This window comes from Carettochelys insculpta, chromosome 1, assembly GCF_033958435.1.
Source record: "Carettochelys insculpta isolate YL-2023 chromosome 1, ASM3395843v1, whole genome shotgun sequence".
NCBI classification, from domain to species: Eukaryota; Metazoa; Chordata; order Testudines; family Carettochelyidae; genus Carettochelys; species Carettochelys insculpta.
Genome location: NC_134137.1, coordinates 249,518,747 through 249,537,048, shown reverse-complemented (window position 1 = coordinate 249,537,048; position 18,302 = coordinate 249,518,747). Strand labels below are relative to the sequence as shown.

General features: G+C 40.5%; 1 protein-coding gene across 17 annotated transcripts in view; it reads left to right on the top strand.

The window, feature by feature from the left end:
* Positions 1 to 18,302, top strand: part of PPFIBP1 (PPFIA binding protein 1) — a 195,727-nt gene that overhangs the window by 49,340 nt on the left and 128,085 nt on the right. For all 17 annotated transcript variants that reach the window (XM_075004063.1, XM_075004084.1, XM_075004068.1 and 14 more), the window contains one exon: positions 9,785 to 9,873. The gene's annotated coding sequence lies outside the window, so the exon portion shown is untranslated. The remainder of the gene's footprint in view (positions 1 to 9,784; positions 9,874 to 18,302) is intronic.

Sequence of the window (18,302 nt, the reverse complement as noted above, 5' to 3'; positions counted from 1 at the left end):
GTGAGTGCCTGGTGCAGCCCCAGCCGCCCGCCCACCTACCCAAGCCCTGTGCTGCCACAGCTGCCCACCTGCCCACACGCCTCCAGGGACAGCTGCCTGCTCTCCCACCAGCTGCCCGAGCAGCCCATCCAAGCTGTGGGTCAGCTGCCCAAGCCTCATGAGCTGCCTTCCCGAGCCCGAGCCCGAGCCCCACCTCTCCCCTCCCACAAGCCAGGCACCACCAGCCCCCCCGACTCTTACCCCATCCCTCTCCCCTACCCCAAAGCCAGGACCGCCAGGACCCCATCTCCCTGTCTAACCCCATCCTCCTCCCCCTCCCAACCCACACTCCTTTGCAGGAGGCAGCTAGCTCCATGTGGGTCTTTGTTGGCTGCCTGCTTTTTGTAGCAGGTGCTCCGGGTCACCCACATAAAATGGCAGGGGCTGAGAGCCGGAAGCAAAGGCCGGCTCTTTCTTGGAGTGGGAGGAATGTTCCTTGTTCTCCCCATTTTGGGAAACCATACTTTAGATGGAAAGTGCTAAACTAGTGCTGAATATCAGAAAACTCATTTCTTGATACCCCAGGCTGGGGTATGCAAGATCTCTAAACTATGTGAAGGGTTTTCCTGCAAGAAAACCAGGGCACTGAGGGGCATTCTAACTATTTACTCTGAATTAAGCTATTTAATGTTACCTTTAATGTTAATTTTTGGGTGTTTTTGTAATTTAAATGCACAATCACTCTACCTTTCACATCACTCATTGCAGTAAATTATGCATTTTGAAGTGGGAAACTTGCTGGACAAACTGGCTTCACAAACATCAAAGTGAAGCCAAATCACAGAATGTGTAATTGCATTTTGAACATGCAAACCATATTCACTAGATGCTGTTTGCAGTAGCAATCAGATGTTGCTTATATCCCTTCCATAAGGTTAGCATGTGACTTTAGTGACCTGGTTTTCTTTTCCCCTCATCTCCAAACTTTTAAAATTTTGTAGCTGTTAGTAACGGTATACGAAATACCAGTGGTTTTGCTCACAGGGCTTCGTGCATACATTAAATTTCGGTCATGAGGAATGCATTCTGAGTGTTAGTTTATCTCTCAACTTGGGGTTGGAAAGAATGCAGAAGCCTAAAGTGAAATTCAGTTCAAACGCCTGCCTTTGTCAGCCTAGGTTCTGTTGAAAAGGGAACAATCTTTACATAGAGCTTGGGCTCAGCTATTGAGTTTGTGGTGAAACCCACTGGCAGGCAGACTTCTATGGGTGTTTTGCTTTTGTTGTGCATACTGCTACTGAAGACAAAACTGGTGGGCCAAGACTAAAAGGTTGGTGTTTTACATATTACAATTATATGACCTAACATTTTTTTTTAAATTCTTTGAAAGCATTGTTTAAGAAATTTATTAGAGGTACAGTGGCAGGAGTTGAAAACTTTCTTTCCAGAAGTATGCTGAACTCATTGCATTTTGGTATTTGGCATGATTAGGGGCTTTGTATCAATATGGTGAAGGGCGTTGGTTTTGTTCTAACTGTAATCCTCTTAACGTGGTTGCAAAACAGTGTTTGACTTAATGCCTGTTGTAACATAACTTACCAAATATTATACTGGAATAATAGAATATTAGCCAAGATCGTGCAGATTACTTTTTTTTTTTTAAGCTCTTACTCCCTACTCCTCCACCAAATAAAATAAAAAACAGCACTGGGCTTCCAGGAGACAGGAAAACAAATACTTCTTCAGTGTCTTGCTCTTTGATTATTGAAGGCCTTAGTATAAATTTATTGTCACTGCCTCAACCTTGGTATGCAGCCATCACTGATTTAAAAAAAAACAAACAAACCTGTTTGACAATTGGGTGACACATAATAATTGCAATAATTATTATTACTATGGTGATTGCTTTAGAAGTATGTGTACCAAGTATTCCTTTCCTTTGATTTTTAAAGGAGGCTCTTTAAAATAAATAAATAAATAAAAAGCCCCTGCTAAATCACACACGGTGCGTCTACACTAGGAAATAACTTCGACGTTAGCTTCGCAGTTAGGCACTACTTTGAAGTAGCCTGCAGAGAGTCTACAAACATTTTTCTTTACTTTGAAGTTAACTTTGCGGTAGGGAGTCCAACTTTGAAGTCTTGTACTCCATTCCCAGGAATGGAATATGCTCTACTTCGAAGTTAGGGTGTGTGTAGACACTCAACTTCAAAGTTATTTTTGTAGTGTAGACACAGCCGTAATGAACTAAATATTAAGAGAAAAAAATGGAGAAGTAGGGGGAGATTCCAAACTGTTCTCCATGGCTGTCAGTATAGATCAAGAAAAACCATTAGCAGTAGTGGTAGGGTTTTCAGGGAAGTGTCTGTCAATCAGAGCATTTCCGTTCTGGGGATGGGGTACAGCATTTGTACATAAAATACAGCAAGTACTGGGCATGTGGTTCTTGAAGGGAGAAAAAAAGACTGAGGGTCAGATCCTGGCTACAAGACCATCTATGATATGAAACTTGCAGAGACTGTGTAAGCCACCTGGGATTCTGATGAGGAAGAACATCTGCTGTGGGACAGCCCCTTAATTACAGCCTCTCATTACTGAGGGAAGTCTGACTTTTTGCAGATCCCAGCTGTCCTAACTACAAATAAGTTTTTGGGAGGAGTGCCCCACTGGGCCAGGTGTTACTCTGGGGTGAGGAGATGGAATGGGCTGTGCGGTCTGAAGACTTGTCCTGGGTGATATCTCTGTCATGGGCCTGCTGCGGAGATGGGGGCCCATCAGGCTAAAGAACCCCCCATATCTGTGAAAGCAGGAGAGCTGTCAAATGGAAGAAGACCTGGAAGATACCCACGTGCACCCCAAATGCTTCCACATTTAAAAAAAAAAAAGAGGGGTGGTGGAAAACCCAGGTCATTTTTCTTTTCCCAGTGGAAAAAGGTCAGGATAAGCAAAGTAGCAGTACCTGGCTCTTATATCGAACTTTGTATCTCAAGGCACTTTTACAAAAGATCAGTGTCAAACCCCCCATTTTACAGATGAGGGTACTGAGGCACAAAGGGAAAGCATTGATCTGCTCAGGGGGTAGGAAAGTTTATTTGCATAAGTTCCTGTTGCCAGAATACCTCCATGATCTCTATCCACAAAGCAGATATTTCTTGTCATCTTGCCTTCCCTTTCAGTGCTGGCTCCTGAATTGCTCCTTCACTATGTGCGTGTGCATGCGGGGGGGCGGGGCAGGGAATCAGCCAGTTCTCAAGCCCATGTGTTGCTTGCCACATGTAAATCCAGGACAACTGAGTTCATAAGTTCAATATGGAAAAAGATTTTTCATTGTTTTTCTGCAAGTTAGTTATAGAATCATAGAATAGTAGGACTGGAAGGGACCTCAAGAGGCCATCGAGTCCAGCCCCCTGCCCCCACGGCAGGACCAAGCACTTTCTAGACCATCCCTGAAAACCATCTATCTAAAGTTATTATAAAGTACTTCAGTCCAGTGTGGAAGAAGTTGTATAAATGCAAGTTTTTAAAGAATATGTTTCCTTTCTGTGGTCAGGCTCTGTTTTTGAGATTCACGTGGAGTGTCATCTTTTAATTGAATTTTTTTAATTTAGTTTTTTAATTAAAACACCATGTTTTAATAATTCTCTTGGAAAATAATGAATAAGCAGGTTGGTGGCTGGGAAGAGTCACCTGGACTGTCTTATGAGCCGTTTGACAAACTTAATTTCATCCTACTATTCTGTAGTGGAAGGAAGTCCAACAACTTTTTATAGTTTAAAGAATTCACCTTTTTTGCATCAGGAATAAAAGTAAACAGATCAGGCTAGCCTGTTACTTGGTAGTGAACGGATAGATATAAAGCAGACAGACCACAGCATTCCAGTCTTCCAGATAACATACTCCCAAAAATGCCTTTGGAAGAGCGCTTACAACAGGTACAGAGAAGTAATTGAGTCAGTCTGTGCCGCGTAATCTGGTACCAAACAGTTAAATTGCTCCCAGCACACACGCTCCTAAATTGTGTTTCTGATCCTCACTCCTTGCATTCTAGTTCCACCCATTTTTAGCTTTTTCCTTTGTTCAATTACCGGCTAGTCCATTCTCTATAATCTGCAAAAGAAATGAGTGATTGTAGCATAAAAACCCTTTGTTTGGCAAGGTAAAGTAGAATTACAGACTTGTTAAGATGCAGTGGTTAGAGTGAGTTCCCTGTTTTCTCCCTGATTAAGGCTGGAAAAGACACCAGATTTGTGGTCTTGTGTGTCAGCTCAGTGTTCTGTGTGTTGTGTAATCATGACTGTGTTGCATTACTGTCTCTGCCCTTTGCCCTAGCTGGGGTACGTTAGATCAGTGTTTCCCAGAGTGTCGTCTGTGGCCCAGTACCGGCCCTTGGAGAGGGGGGAAAAAGAAAGTCCTTAGAAAATAAACAAACAAACTTTACAACTGATAAAATTCTACTGGTTAAATTGTAATTAAGGTAATAACAATAAGTTAGGCACTTAAGTATTTTATATCAAAATTTATATTATTGTGAATAAATAAGCAGTGAAAATTTGTTCTTTTTTTTTTATATGTCTTTATATTTTTGGGCCACAGAAAAAGGTATTGAAAAAAACTGGGTTCCAACTATATAAAGTTTGGGAAACCCTGCATTACGTGAACTATGTATTGTATTTTTCTCTGTGTTAAGTCAAAAATTATTAATTTTCCCACAAATTTTTGGCAGTTCTGTTTGACCTTTTCTTAAATTGGGGTACAGAGAATCTGAATTTTTTTAGTGAATTCTGACGTTTCACCCTAAGAAGCAGTTTTCTTCTGTGGAGATTTGCTTTTTGTATTTTGTCTGCAAATCGCCTTAGTTTGCAAACATAGATTCTAAACCTCAGCCAGCTAGCTATTGAGAGAGAGAATTGTAGCATCATACTGCTTATTTTATAATCTTTTTAACCTTTATAGAAGGCCTACCACCATAATATTTAATAATAAGCCTAGCTATATCATGTAACTGAAAGATTTTGCCCGTGCCCTTTTGGTGGCAGTTTGTAACAGTATGTTTACCACACACCATTTTGATGCATCTATTCCCTAGTGTTGATCACTGAAGAGTAATATTAACGTCCATTTGAACCAAAACACTTCACCCTTTTCAAAGTAACAGAAGTCCAAATGCAAGTTCCAGTCTTCACTCTGTCTCTCTGGGATACAGCTGGTGCTTTTCTTCTCTTATGGAAACAGCAGCACTCCTTGCTGGTCCCTCACAGTCGAAGTGAGGTCACATCCTCTTTCCCTTTTCTAGAAGAGCCACTTTTGTGGTCCTCAGCTATGAAGGAGGCATCGGGTCTAATCACCTTCTTTTTCTCTCCTCAAGATGGTGGCCTTTGCTCTGCCATAAGCAATGCCTCTCCCGCGTACTTTAGCATGGATAACTGTCAGGGTGGTTTTTCTGGGACATGTTAGCATCTTAATAAGCTTAGCTCATTTTCAGGCCTTCTGACTGACAGGACATCCCCTTTTCCTGGTCATTTTGCCATTTCGCAAAGCATGTCTTGCTGTATCTCCTGGATTTCCTGGAAATTAGGTACACAGCACAGTGCAGGACCTGCAAACTGCTTCCCTCCCACATACATAAACACTGACAATTTTAATCATACGTCTCTCTACGATGTGAAACACAGCAGAAAACAGTTGGATAGTTATTTAAATAATTTCTTCTGTGTGCCTACTCTTTTACAAAATGTGTTCTTATTTATCCACAAAATGTGTCACTCCTTGGATTTTTAAGACTGTCAACCACCTGTAGTGTTTGAAGAAGCTGCACTCGTGCCGGGTTATCAACCATCTCCTTTGCTGGTGTGGGAGCAAAGAGGCTTCACTTGTAGCAGATGCTTGAATGGAATCTTCTCAATGGTACAGCCTGATCCTCTCTAGTTCAGCACAGAAACTGATTGGCTCTAGATGAGACAATTTGCTGGACCACAGGAAGTCGATATTGTCTGACAACATTGCCAACACTTTCATTGCTTACTGGGCTCTTAGAAGACATTTAGGGGGTAAAATACAGCTAAATAACACTACAGAACACTGAGAGCCAGAACTGGTGGCTGACAGATGTTGCTGAACTACAGAATACTGGATTAGAGAGATTCAACCTGTAGTGATGATTGTGGATCTCAACAGCTAACTAAGGGAGAGCAACAGAAATCTGAGCTATTTCTGTAGCAAAAATATTGAGGTAAGATGACTGCTAGCCATGTTGAAATATACTAATTTTTTAACCACCTTTAAAATCAAACCACTTACAAAAGTTATTAGGTGATGATAAGATGCACTTTCTAAAAACACTTGTCCTAGGTTTAGGGGTTCTGAGGTTTATAAAGTAATTGGAGATGCACATCTCCTAGAACAGAAGGGACCTCAGGAAGTCATCTAGTCCAGTCCCCTGCCCTCTTGGCAGGACCAAGCACCATCCCTGACATCTATTTGCCCCAATCCCTAAATGGCCTCAAGTATTGAACTCACAGCCCTGGGTTTAGCAGACCAATGCTCAAACCACTGCAATGGGCTTATTAGTAAAATCTAAGTAGATTTAAAATAAAAACTATTTTGAAAATTAGTATAGGCACACATTTGAGCTAAGTTTACACTGCCCCTCCCTTTTGGAAGGGGCATGCAAATGTGGCTGATCAAAAATACAAATGAGGTGTGGATTTAAGTATCTCACACTCCATTTGCATACTCCTGTGGGATCTTGCTTACGAAAGAGGTGTTTTTGAAAGTCAGAACAGCTGTGCAGACAGGGTTCATGCGAAAGGAAGCCCCATGTTTGAAAGTACCCTTCTTCCTCATTTTTTTCAGGAAGAAGGGTGCTTTCGAAGGTGGAGTTTCCTTTCAAATATACCTCATCTACACAACTGCTTTGGCTTTTGAAAACAGCTCTGTCAGAAGTGAGATCCTGTCTGAGTATGCAAATGAGGTGCTAGATATTTAAATTAAGCCTCATTTCATTTTCAATCAGCAGCATATGCATGACCCTTCCGAAAGGGAGGGGCAGTGTACACGTAGCTACTGTGTAAAACAAAATGAAAAAGCTCGGATTCATCTTTATGGTAACAGCTCACAATGTAGTGTTTGTACTTTTGAAATTTTTTCCCCTCTTCTTTCCACCTGTGAGTGACCATGTTGGTGGCTAGAAATGTGGGCTTTGCTCAATTGTGAGTCTGTTGAAAAGGAAATAAATAAAGCCACTTGCTTTCTGTCATGCCAAAGTATCAAAGAACAGCTTTGATTTACAGAAATAGCCATGGGGAAAAAGAGACAAAAATAACTACAGTGTTTATAAACAGATGTTAAGGGCACTCCACTGATGGCAGAACAAATTAATGAAAGCTCCGCCTTTGGGGTAGAAGTCCGTGAATATAGCTCTCCTTATTGAAATGAACTACATTGGGGGTGGGGAACCTCGCATAACTAGAAAAAGCTTCACCCTGACAGCACATTCTATTCTTCTTCTTCTTAACACAGAGCTTCATAAAGTCCACGACAGATAAGGATGGAGTGGCCTTCGGTTCAGTTAGCACGAGTGGGTACAGGCCAGTTGGGGGCCTGAATAAAGCAAATTTATGATTTCCCCCCCCCCCCCCCACCTCAAACACTGGGAAGACTTTTCTTTCCTTCCTCTCCTCAGACTCTTACCCTCGGCCTCCACAGGATACTGTGTTCCTCCTATTGCTGAGTTTTTCCGTCTTCCTGTCAAATGAGCAGGCTAGCTCATTTCAGCTGGCAGCTAGCTCCTGGCTCTGTTCAGCAGCATGTCTACTGTGCCTTCTGACTCACTTCTGTGTCTAGCCCTGGCCATGTGAAGCCACAACCCTGCTACAGATCCGGACAATTAATGAAGCTCAAGCATCTTGCCATTGGTTTAATATATGGGATGAAGACGTCCTTTTCCTTATTAAGATGTTTTCCATTTGGGCTCTTTACATTAGACTAGATGCACTTGAAATAACATTGTCAAGTAACTTTTTCCCTCGCTATCTGCTCTTGTGTGTAAAGTTCTGCAGTACCTTTTTTAGAAACTGCAAACATTTTTTTTCCATGAACCAGATTTTGTCCCGTTTCCATCTGACAAATGATATTTTTCCTAACCCTGGCAAACAGAGCTCAGATTAACAATTATTTTTGCTTAAGAGCTTGCGGCCCCATGTCTGCAAATGTATCTGTCAATAAAAATTCCTTGTGCCCACGTGGATTCTGACTACCTTGAGAGCAAGGGACCACTTACGTGACCTTTAGCAGGATCGGGGCCTGAATCTCTGTCACCTTATCTGGACAAACTCTCTTGGTGCCCTGGCATTATGACTGATGTTAGCAACCCTGGCCAGCTTCGGGGACAGTTAGATGCTGCAGCACCTACCAGTGCAAAGCTGGATCTACAAAGCCATTTAATGTATTTGGGTTATTTTCTTCAATTCACGTGTGGGTTGGTAGATTCATTAGTTGATTTCACAGTGCTGTGATTATGTACAGAAAGTGCTTGTGGCATTAAAATACAGTTGACCTATGATGTGACCTCATCTTCTTGCCTTTAGGAATCAAAGATGTCAGATTTAGAAAAGATCTAGCCCAACCCCCTGCCTATGTAGAATTCTTTCCTTTGTTTGCTTCCTAATCTTTCTGTCCATTCAAGTTTAAAAGATTTTTGGAGCCGATGAACTTTTAGCACTACTCTTAGAAGACTGACTGAAAGTTTTCCCTGACATTCAGTTTAATATTCCTTCTCTGAACTTCATACAGTGTTCCCAGTTATACCTTTATGTATCTCACCCTCCATTCTCTTCACTCCTTTTGTGTTTTTACACTTTTGAATATTAGTAGACAGTTATCATTATGCTGCTTCAGCCAGTCATCCTGTTTGTACTTAATCCTCTTCACTTTCTTTCCAAAGTTTATCCCTCCAGGATTTTCATCATTTTTCTTGTAAAATGGAGTCCAGACTGGAGTCCAATATATCTAGACACGGTTGCAGCAGACGCACCTAGAGAGAGGATGTTTATTACCACCTGTTGCTCAGTGATGTGTGTTTACTGCTCAACATACACAGCCCAAAGTACATCTGTCTCTTTACCTGCTATATACCTCATTGTAAAGTCACGTCTAATTTACTCCTTCTAATATTATCCTCCTGTGGATTCATACAAATAATTTCTTTTATTCATCTATTTATCCTCTGAATTTTGCTTTGTTTTCATGTTTGAAAGAATGTGATGTCTGAAAGAGAAATTTAATCGAACCCATCAAATTCAGTGGTTTCATTTTGATTGCAAATGTGGGATAGAATCTGTGAGGAGACACAATGCTGCTTTGAGCAGCAAGTCTATGTGGGGCTCAAGTAAGTGGCACTTGTGGCTTTCTCACTTTCTGATGGCTGTGTCTCTGCTCGATGAGTGCTGTCTGTAGAGCGTAAGATTAGGGGCCAGCCAATTGCAAAGCATTTTGTCTTTGTGTCACTGCTACATGCTCTTGATCCTCTTGGCCAGTGGAGAGAGGTATCTGCCTATGGTATAAAAATAAGTATTGGGAACAAATTTCATTAAGGATTACTAGGAATTAATAGAATAATTTCCAATCTGCATTTCGTGATTTCTCTACTCGTATCCTCTAGTTTGTCTTTTTCATATTCACTTACATGTGACACCATGTTTCTTCTTCATCCAGTATCTCACCTAAGAGTTATTTATTATTTTAAATTACCTCAAACTTTGTGCTGATTAATAACTGAAAATTTCTTGTTGTTTTTTCTGTTTTTTAGTGCCAAAAATTTATATGGATCAACTTGTTAATCAGCTGTATAGTCGGAAGAGCGTCTGTTAAGATCAGCATTAAGTCTCCTTTCCCAGTGTGAGTAATGCCCCAACCTTTTGAATCCTCATTATTGGCATCTTTAATGTCCCTAGTTACTTTTGTTGCTTGTACATTATACCTACAAGGATCTATTCAATGTTTCCAAAGCTGGGGAAGGTTTTACAGTATAAAATCCTTTTGGTGAATTCTAAGTTGATACTGTCCTTAGTATTTTCTCTGCTTTAAGGTAGTAGGACTGTTAGCTGTTAGTAGGTGTTATTTTGCTGTACTGTATATCACATAGAAGACTTCCACACACACACACCTACAGGAAGTGTCTCTAAAAATATTCATGAGAACTATTGTTCTGGTAGAACCCCAGGTGGAAGACCATTTTGTTAATCAATAAAATATTGTGGCTTTTTCCCCTCAGTATTAAGATCTATAATTTTACATGTATCTGAATTTGACAAATTTTGGGCTAGACTCTGGTCTAAAAAACTGATCATGTCGGAGTTAGGCAGTGTTGATTTATCTACATTTTCATATCCTGTATGCTGGGTAAAATAGGAGGGGACTTTGTTTCTGAAACTAAACTGTTTCTGTATTAATAGAATTATTTTCAGAGGGGCTGCAGCTGCTGCTAATATTCCAGCCATGTGTACATAGACTAACTTCCTGATGCTCCCTCCAAATTCTTCCTGCACCTATTCTTCTCCTTTCAGGCTCCACACAGGTTGCTATAATCGTCCTTTTAACAATTTCTGTTGTTGATTTGTTTTGTGTTCCAATGCATAAATATAAGTATTCAGGTTGCCAGTACACACCTGTGTTTTATTTTAAGAAAATATACATATATAAATGCATGCGCTCGCACAGTTTCATGTACAAACATTGTAGAGATAGCTACAGATATTACAGAAGCAGAAAGAAGCTTTATAGAAAACATGATGAGCAATCAAAACATGCCATCTGAGCAACAGGACAGTATTAAATGCCATTGAGGTTGCTAATCAAAGAGGATCATAATTCTGTTTGATTCACTACTAGATGCATAGAGATATAAGGCCACACAAACACATCTTCCATTTTTTAAAATGAATTTGTATTGCCCAGACGTACCCTGACAGATGTTGTGTTATTCATTGCGTGAGTGAACATAACCTCAAATTTGAAGGAATGAGGAAGGAGCAGAAATAAAACCCAAACAATATTCAAAAGCACGGAACACTTGGCTGTCCGTTGCACTCAAGCATGGAGGCAAATCGCAGCACATCAGCATAAAGAAAATTCTTCTTGTTCTAAGGAGTTGATATTTGCAAATGGAGCATAGTAAACTTATCGAGACTGGTAGTGTGGACCTGTGCTAAATATTAAAATGGATTATTCCATTCTGTTCTTACCGACAGGTTGGAGGCTGGTGGTGATAGAATTCTAAGGCGAGTGAGGAAGGGGCATGGTGTTGTTGGAATTTCATTTTTTTTTTTTAAACAAATGCTGATTGTTGTAGAAAATGGTGTGTTCTTGGAATTCATAATATAAAAATGTCTTGTATTGCTTGTGGCTCAGGCAGTAGCCATGCTGTTTTGCAGTCTTTTCACCTAAAACACCAACAGAGATGCTCCAATACAAAGAGATAAGGAGAACGTACATAAATATTTAGCATACTTCGCATTTTTCTCACATCTGACCTCTCTGTGGCATCCGTTGAATGGTGTGTCCCCCCTCCCCCCCCAGTTATTTATGATGGCAATCACTTCATATTCAAAAATTTTAAACTCATCATACCCAGAGTTTTTGAACATAATTTCCATTTTTGAGCTGTCATCGTTTTTCCTCTCCAATACTTCACATACTTTTTCACGTTTATTTAGACAAGCTTATTCTGCCAACAGAAAGCCAATTGAGTGGTATTTTTTCTTTTCTTGGATGCATAATCCTATAAAGTTTATGTGGTTAGAATAATCTTCCTGAGGTGGCAAAGAATTATGCAACCTGATTTAAAATGTCCCACTTTCTGAGTATCTCATTTCGTTGCATGTTTGTGTTTTTCCGTAAATACCTTGAGGGAGAAAATACATAATTTCATCATCTTATAATACTACTTGGCACTTACGTGGCCCTTTGGATCTTCAAAGTGCTCTATGAACATTACGTAATTAATTGTTACAACAATACAGTGTAGTAGTTAAAGTGAATAATAATTACTATCTTACAGGTGGGAAACTGACCTGGAGTGGTTAGGTGACTTGCCTTAGGCCATGACATGGAGGGCAGGGCAGTCATTTTTCACAGTGAAATTATAACTCTAGAGATACTGACTGCCTCACAAGTCTCTGCTAAGACAGTACCACACCCTTTTGCAAACTTTCTCTGCTCAGGAAAACTTTAGAGACAGGCAAAATTAATATGTCACTAGTGAAAGAGAAATATTAATTCATATACTTTAGGAGGATGCTTTTTTTATTTTAAGTGGTCTAGTCTGGCTTTGTGAACCAGTATTAGTTATTTACTTGTATAATGACCAGTTTTACAAGTTACGAAGAAATGGTCCCTCCCCCAAGAAATATGAAGTTCAAGGTCCCAAATCTACAATTGGATTCATGTGGGCAGAGCCCTGTTGATTGCATGAATCTGCTTGTTTGTATCTGATTACAGGAATCTGGGTTAAGCAGACAGCCTACGAATGAGGGATGGGGCTTGATAGTGACTTCAAAGCGGAATGAATGATCAAGCAGAGTGGTGAAACAATATCTTGTTTACTCATTGATTTGTTTTTGATTTCTTCATTGATTGTGTTTTGCTTATTGTTGGTTTGGCCGGCTGGCTGACGTTTGGGTGTGGTGAGAAGGAGTGGTTTTATTAGCCTAAAGAGGGGTGTGTGATTTACTGGAATGTAGAAGAAATACACGATTAGGAACTGGTGGACTAGTTTGGTGGGAAACCCTCTTCCTCCATCCCACTCCCTCTCTGTTCCTTCCTCCCATTCCATACTTTCTCCCCTTTGCAAAGCCTATTTCAAAACGAACCTTTTTTGTGGTGTTTGGAAAATGTTCCTTTTATTTCTGGATTCCAGCTGGGACTGGAATTAGGGTTGCTGGAAATAACAAGAGGAAGCTAAGTCCCAAGCCAGTTGTGCAGACCTGAGATTGTTACATACTTCAGCTAAGCACCTCATAGAACATGAACCCTGAACTATGCACCTGTGGTTGAGTCCTTGGGCACAAGCCAACTCTGTGAAATGCATAGGATTTTTTTTTTTTTGTTTTAATTTTTTTCCCAACTTCAGTGGAAGTGGTTGGACCAGCCCCCTCTGAGTGCCTCATCAGTAGACTTTGTCGAAGGATTAGCAGGGCACGCACTGGATTTAGTGTAATTTAATTTATTATTTTGTAGTGCCCGAAAGTGTGCTAGGAGTTTTACAGAACAGATAGTTCATTTAAATATTAAATTGTCATGCCTGGTGGAATAGACATGTTGTCAAGCCTGACCCCACTCTGGCATTTCGAGTGGAGAAGGTGGGTGTCTGCAAGCACTTGTAAGCATCCTGTCCCTAAAAGCTTTGGCTTTAAAAACAAGCCTTCCCAAAGTCGCAGATTCCCTGATCTGGGGAGATATGCTGCCACCAACCAAGTGCAAAATCTCCTTTTTAGAACCCAGAAAGACTCGGGATGTCTCCTTCTGGGGTAACCCCAAACTCTTAACTCTACCTTGGGAGGTGGCTTGAAAACAACTGCAATTTCTTAATAGCTGATCTTTGAGTCACAGGTCTGTGCACACACAACCCCCTGCTAGGTGTTACAAGGCAATTGAAAGGAGGTAAAAAGGATTAAAGCACAGATAATTATTTCCCTGGGATTCAGTTTAAAAGTTACAGTGTATGAGGGGTTGGGGAAAAGGTACATAAATCTGCTTGAGAAGTCCCACAAACCAACTCCAGAATTAAAAAAACAAACAAAAAAAAACAAAAACCTGATCATGTCTGACTAAACTTCTCTTTGTACTCACATACCTGTTGTTATTCCAGGATTCCCCTCTGGGTATGGATATTTACTGAAAAATTCCATGCCTGGTCCCTAGCTTAATCCATCTCTCCCAGCTCACCTTTGCTCACAGAAAAGACAGCATCAGGTAGTCAGATTCAATTTAAAAAAAAAAATCACACTTTCTTCCCATTGGCTCACCTGGCTCTTTGCCAGCACTTCCTGGTGATATTCTGGGACCCCCTACATCTCTGGGCTTAATCCTGTACAGGGAGTTTAGTTAACGGAATGCTGGGATGTCTAGAAAAGAATAGTAGCCCTCCCATCCATCACACATGTAAATAATACAAATAATCTTCAACTTCTAGTTATGATAAAATACTTTCCCTGGAACAAAGGAAACACATTTTGTTTGGGTCATCAAAGGATGAGGAAGATAATCTGAGAATAGAATAATTTCAGAGCCAGGTAACCTTGTGGAGGAAGGATATTTCATCTGCTGGCAGAGAAGTGGGAATTGCACTGGGAATATTTTCACCTTGTTTTAAATATTCTCAGTGGTGCTTTCCAAAAGGTTTTCCAAATGGCTTGTGCTGCTTTTCTGGCCCTTACAATGGTATTTGATGAACTTTTTGCAACAAGAGTCTTGTGTTGCTAACCAGACTTTTAATGGGCATACTGCATTTACTGCCATGTTGATACAAAGATTGGAGGATTGGCTGTTTTCAGCTGTCAACTCTAACTGCAAGTATGAAACCTTGTCGGTCCATTTTGGTCTGAAGATGGAGGCATACCCAGTTGCCTTTTAAAATCTTGAGTGATCTGTTTCTGAAGCTTTTGTTTCTGCATTTCAGGCAGCAAATATTGTCTTCTTTAGGAGGGGCTACACTTTCAGAGAGGCAGACAAGTGTTTTGCTTCCCCTTTAAAAGAATGCATTTTAGTTTTCAGCGTTCTGTTGTTTGTAACACCATATTCTTTTTCCTACCCCCCCCCCCAAATTTTGTGTGTGCTTGTGCACATGCATGCATACTGGGAAGTAGGAACTAGGAGAACCTTTTCTGTATTTGTACATGGTATCGACACAGGCATATCTGAGTGCCAAATTTAGCCCTAAGTCTTAGATTTCCCCTCACTTTGCTTCTCTTGGTCATTTTGAATGGACCAGGAGGTATGTCTGTTTTGTTTGACTCCTATTGCATTCTTTAGTTTGACAGTGCCTTGTTGCTCACAGCACATTTGTTCATGGACCTGAGTCACTGACAGATGTCAGTAAAGCTCTGAGGATTGATGTGTGAACTACTTGAATGTGCGACCCTCTCCCCATGGATTCTTCAGAATTTGTGATTGTGTATGAATTGCTCATCTCAGGGTCAGCGAGGGAGGGCAACCCTCCAGGACTGTCTTGGAGTCCCTGGGAATTAAAGATTAATCTTTAATTCAAGATCATGTCATGTGGTGAAACTTCCAAGACTACGACCAACCAGATGTTACCAATCTTAACGTCACCACAAGTATATAAAATAATGGTATTAGAGTCTACGAAACTAAGGTCTCTGCAGTGATTTGGCTGTGTATCTTTTATATGTATATTTTCACCTACATAAATTTAGCCATTGGCTTTACTTTGGGTGGTGCTAGTAGCTCCACTTATAGTTACAATTTCATGACACGTCCCATTATTAGACTTTGGTTTTAGTTGCATATAACATCATCAAACTTGAGCCCTCTAGTAATAAAATCTCCAAAAATAGTCAGTCTGATCCAGACACTCAGCATGGAAAGTTTGAGGAAAAATGGTTCCGGTGTTTTCAAGGACAAGCTTAAGGTAAAATATGTGGGCCATGCTAATTAGCTGTAAGAATTATAGTGAAAAGTGCTAATGCATCCAGGCTGTGGAGTAAGGAACATGAAATTTGGCAGGGGCTGTGCCTTACTGTGAGGAATGGGCCTTTTTCTTTTGACTGTGAAAATTCCCACCCACATTTGGCGATGTTATAAACCTGTGGAAAAATTGCAGTTTGCAAATCTCAGTAGGGACTTATTAGTTTAGCTGTTGGACTTCCTGAGGATTCAGTCTGTTCCCTGTGCTCCAGCCCCATTTGCCAACCAAACTGTGCAAATATTTGCATCTGAAGGCATGTGTCCACTGTGTTGGGGATCAATGATGTATGCTGCAGCGATCAATTGACCGGCCATCGATTTATCATGTCTGCTTAGGCATGATAAATTCATCTTCAAGCACACACTCATCAATGCTGAATAGAAACAGAGAGGGAGCCATGCTAGTCTATACATTATCAAAACAAAAAGCAGTCAAGTAGCACATTAAAGACCAGCAACATAATTTATTAGGTGAGCTTTCGTGGGACAGACCCACTTCTTCAGACCATAGCCAGACCAGAACAGACTCAATAGCTATAATATATTATAGCTCACCTAATACATTATGTTGCTGGTCTTTAAAGTGCTACTTGACTGCTTTTTGTTTTGATCATCGATGCTGGTACTACACCAAGACAAGAAGAGTAACCGGCATCATCAGGAGACTGGCCCCCACCAACCAGGCTATAAATTACATAGCACCATCCAACCCGACAGATCCCAACATGCTTTACAAGCTGCATATCTTACACATACATGTATCCCTGGAGTGGAAAGGTGCCAACCAATCGGTGCAGAAGAATAATAAGAATGGATAAGTGTGTTTTGCAACACTTTTTTTTGGAAGTGGCACCAAAGTAAGCTCTTTTTTTTTTCGGAAAAGTTTGTGGAATCTGTAAGATTTACAGAGCGTACCAGGTAGGCCCTCAGTTTTTTATGACCGTGTCAGCAAGACTTCTGCACAGTAAACTGCATGCCTCTCTATGCAATGCATATCAAGAGGATGAAAAGATGAGCTGATGATGGCAAGATTTGAACCAGTGATTCCTAGGAACCTACGTATTTCCAGTCTGCTGATTAAAGCAATAACTTTCCTGCTGACTTCAATCAAGCACGGGTTTTAAGTTTCAGGAATTGGAAGATGTTAACGTGTAAGTGGTAACAATGAGGTGTAAATGGTAACAATACATCTATAACAGTGTAGAACAATAACAGAGAGGAAGCCATGCTAGTCTATACACTATCAAAACAAAAAGCAGTCAAGTAGCACTTTAAAGACTAGCAAAATATTTTGCTAGTCTTTAAAGTGCTACTTGACTGCTTTTTGTTTTGATAGTGTAGAACAATGGTCACGCAGAGTCTCTTAAAACATGCTTGTGAAATGTTAATTCCCAACAGGAACCTCTGTGGTCTGACCACTCCTCCAGAGCCTGTTTTTTCTTAAGCATGGCAGAATTAAGGCACTGTAGTTCTGTCATGTGAACATAAAGCAACAATGCTGTTGAAAATTAGAGACTGATCCAAACAGGAGTCTTGGATCTCAACCTTGTAAATTTGCTAACCCCTTTTGGAAATGCAGTGGGGGAATTCAGAGCTCCTATATAAAATCAAACTTTGTGGTTCCAGCTTATCTCAACTTTTAAATTTATGTAGGGATTTATGGGGTATTTAAAAATAAGATAGATTTGTTCAAAAGTTCATCTCAAGTTTAAGAACCTTTTGAAAGTTGTTCATTCAGCATTTGGAGGTGAGCCAGTATCGTGCAAACTGTCTTCATACTTTTTTCAGGAACACAGCACGTTTCAGAATCGTAGTACTAAGATAATTGGCAATGAGCCAAAGGGAGAGAAACATTAATTGGCCATATGCTATATATCAGAAATACCTTTAACACTTTTTTCATCCAATATATAAATGTCATGATTTCTGTTTGCAGGGTCTTAAACCGCATGTATGGCAGTATCAGTACATTTTTCCCCCCGGCAGAATATATGGCATATATAGTTATAAGCACCATTTTTCATTTAGCCACCAAGAATAGCACACACACAAATATCATTACTACAGGTTAACCATCTCTAATCTGGAACTGTTTTGTCCGGAAACTCCGTAATCCATAATGATTTTAGTTAGCCGTAGGGCCAGTTATCATGAGTGTAATCAAATTTCCTGTTGTCCCATAAAGTTTGGTTATAGCCGTCAGTCCTGGCTTTCAATGATCTGTGCTGTTGTTTAGCTGTAATTTACCCCAAATGTCTTTTGAGAGCCCAGTAAGCAGTGGAAACGTTGCTAATGTGCTAGAAAATGCTGACCTCCCCTTGTCCGGCATATTTTCTCATCTGACACTGGTCAGGTCCCGAGGGTGCTGGCTGAGAGAAGGTCAACCTGTATATGACTGTAGCAAACCCCAGTTTCTACTGTAGAGTTGGTGTGTTACACTTGGAAAATACCTTCCTCGTACAAAAGATGAGAAAAGAGGAATCACACTGATGGGGTCCCTGAATGGCTGGAATGTCTGTCCTAGCAATGTTGCTATACACATTTTCCTCTTCCCCCTCTTTAACTGCTAATTAGTACTTAAGCAATATTGGTTATAACACAAGACACTTGGTGAGGATTCA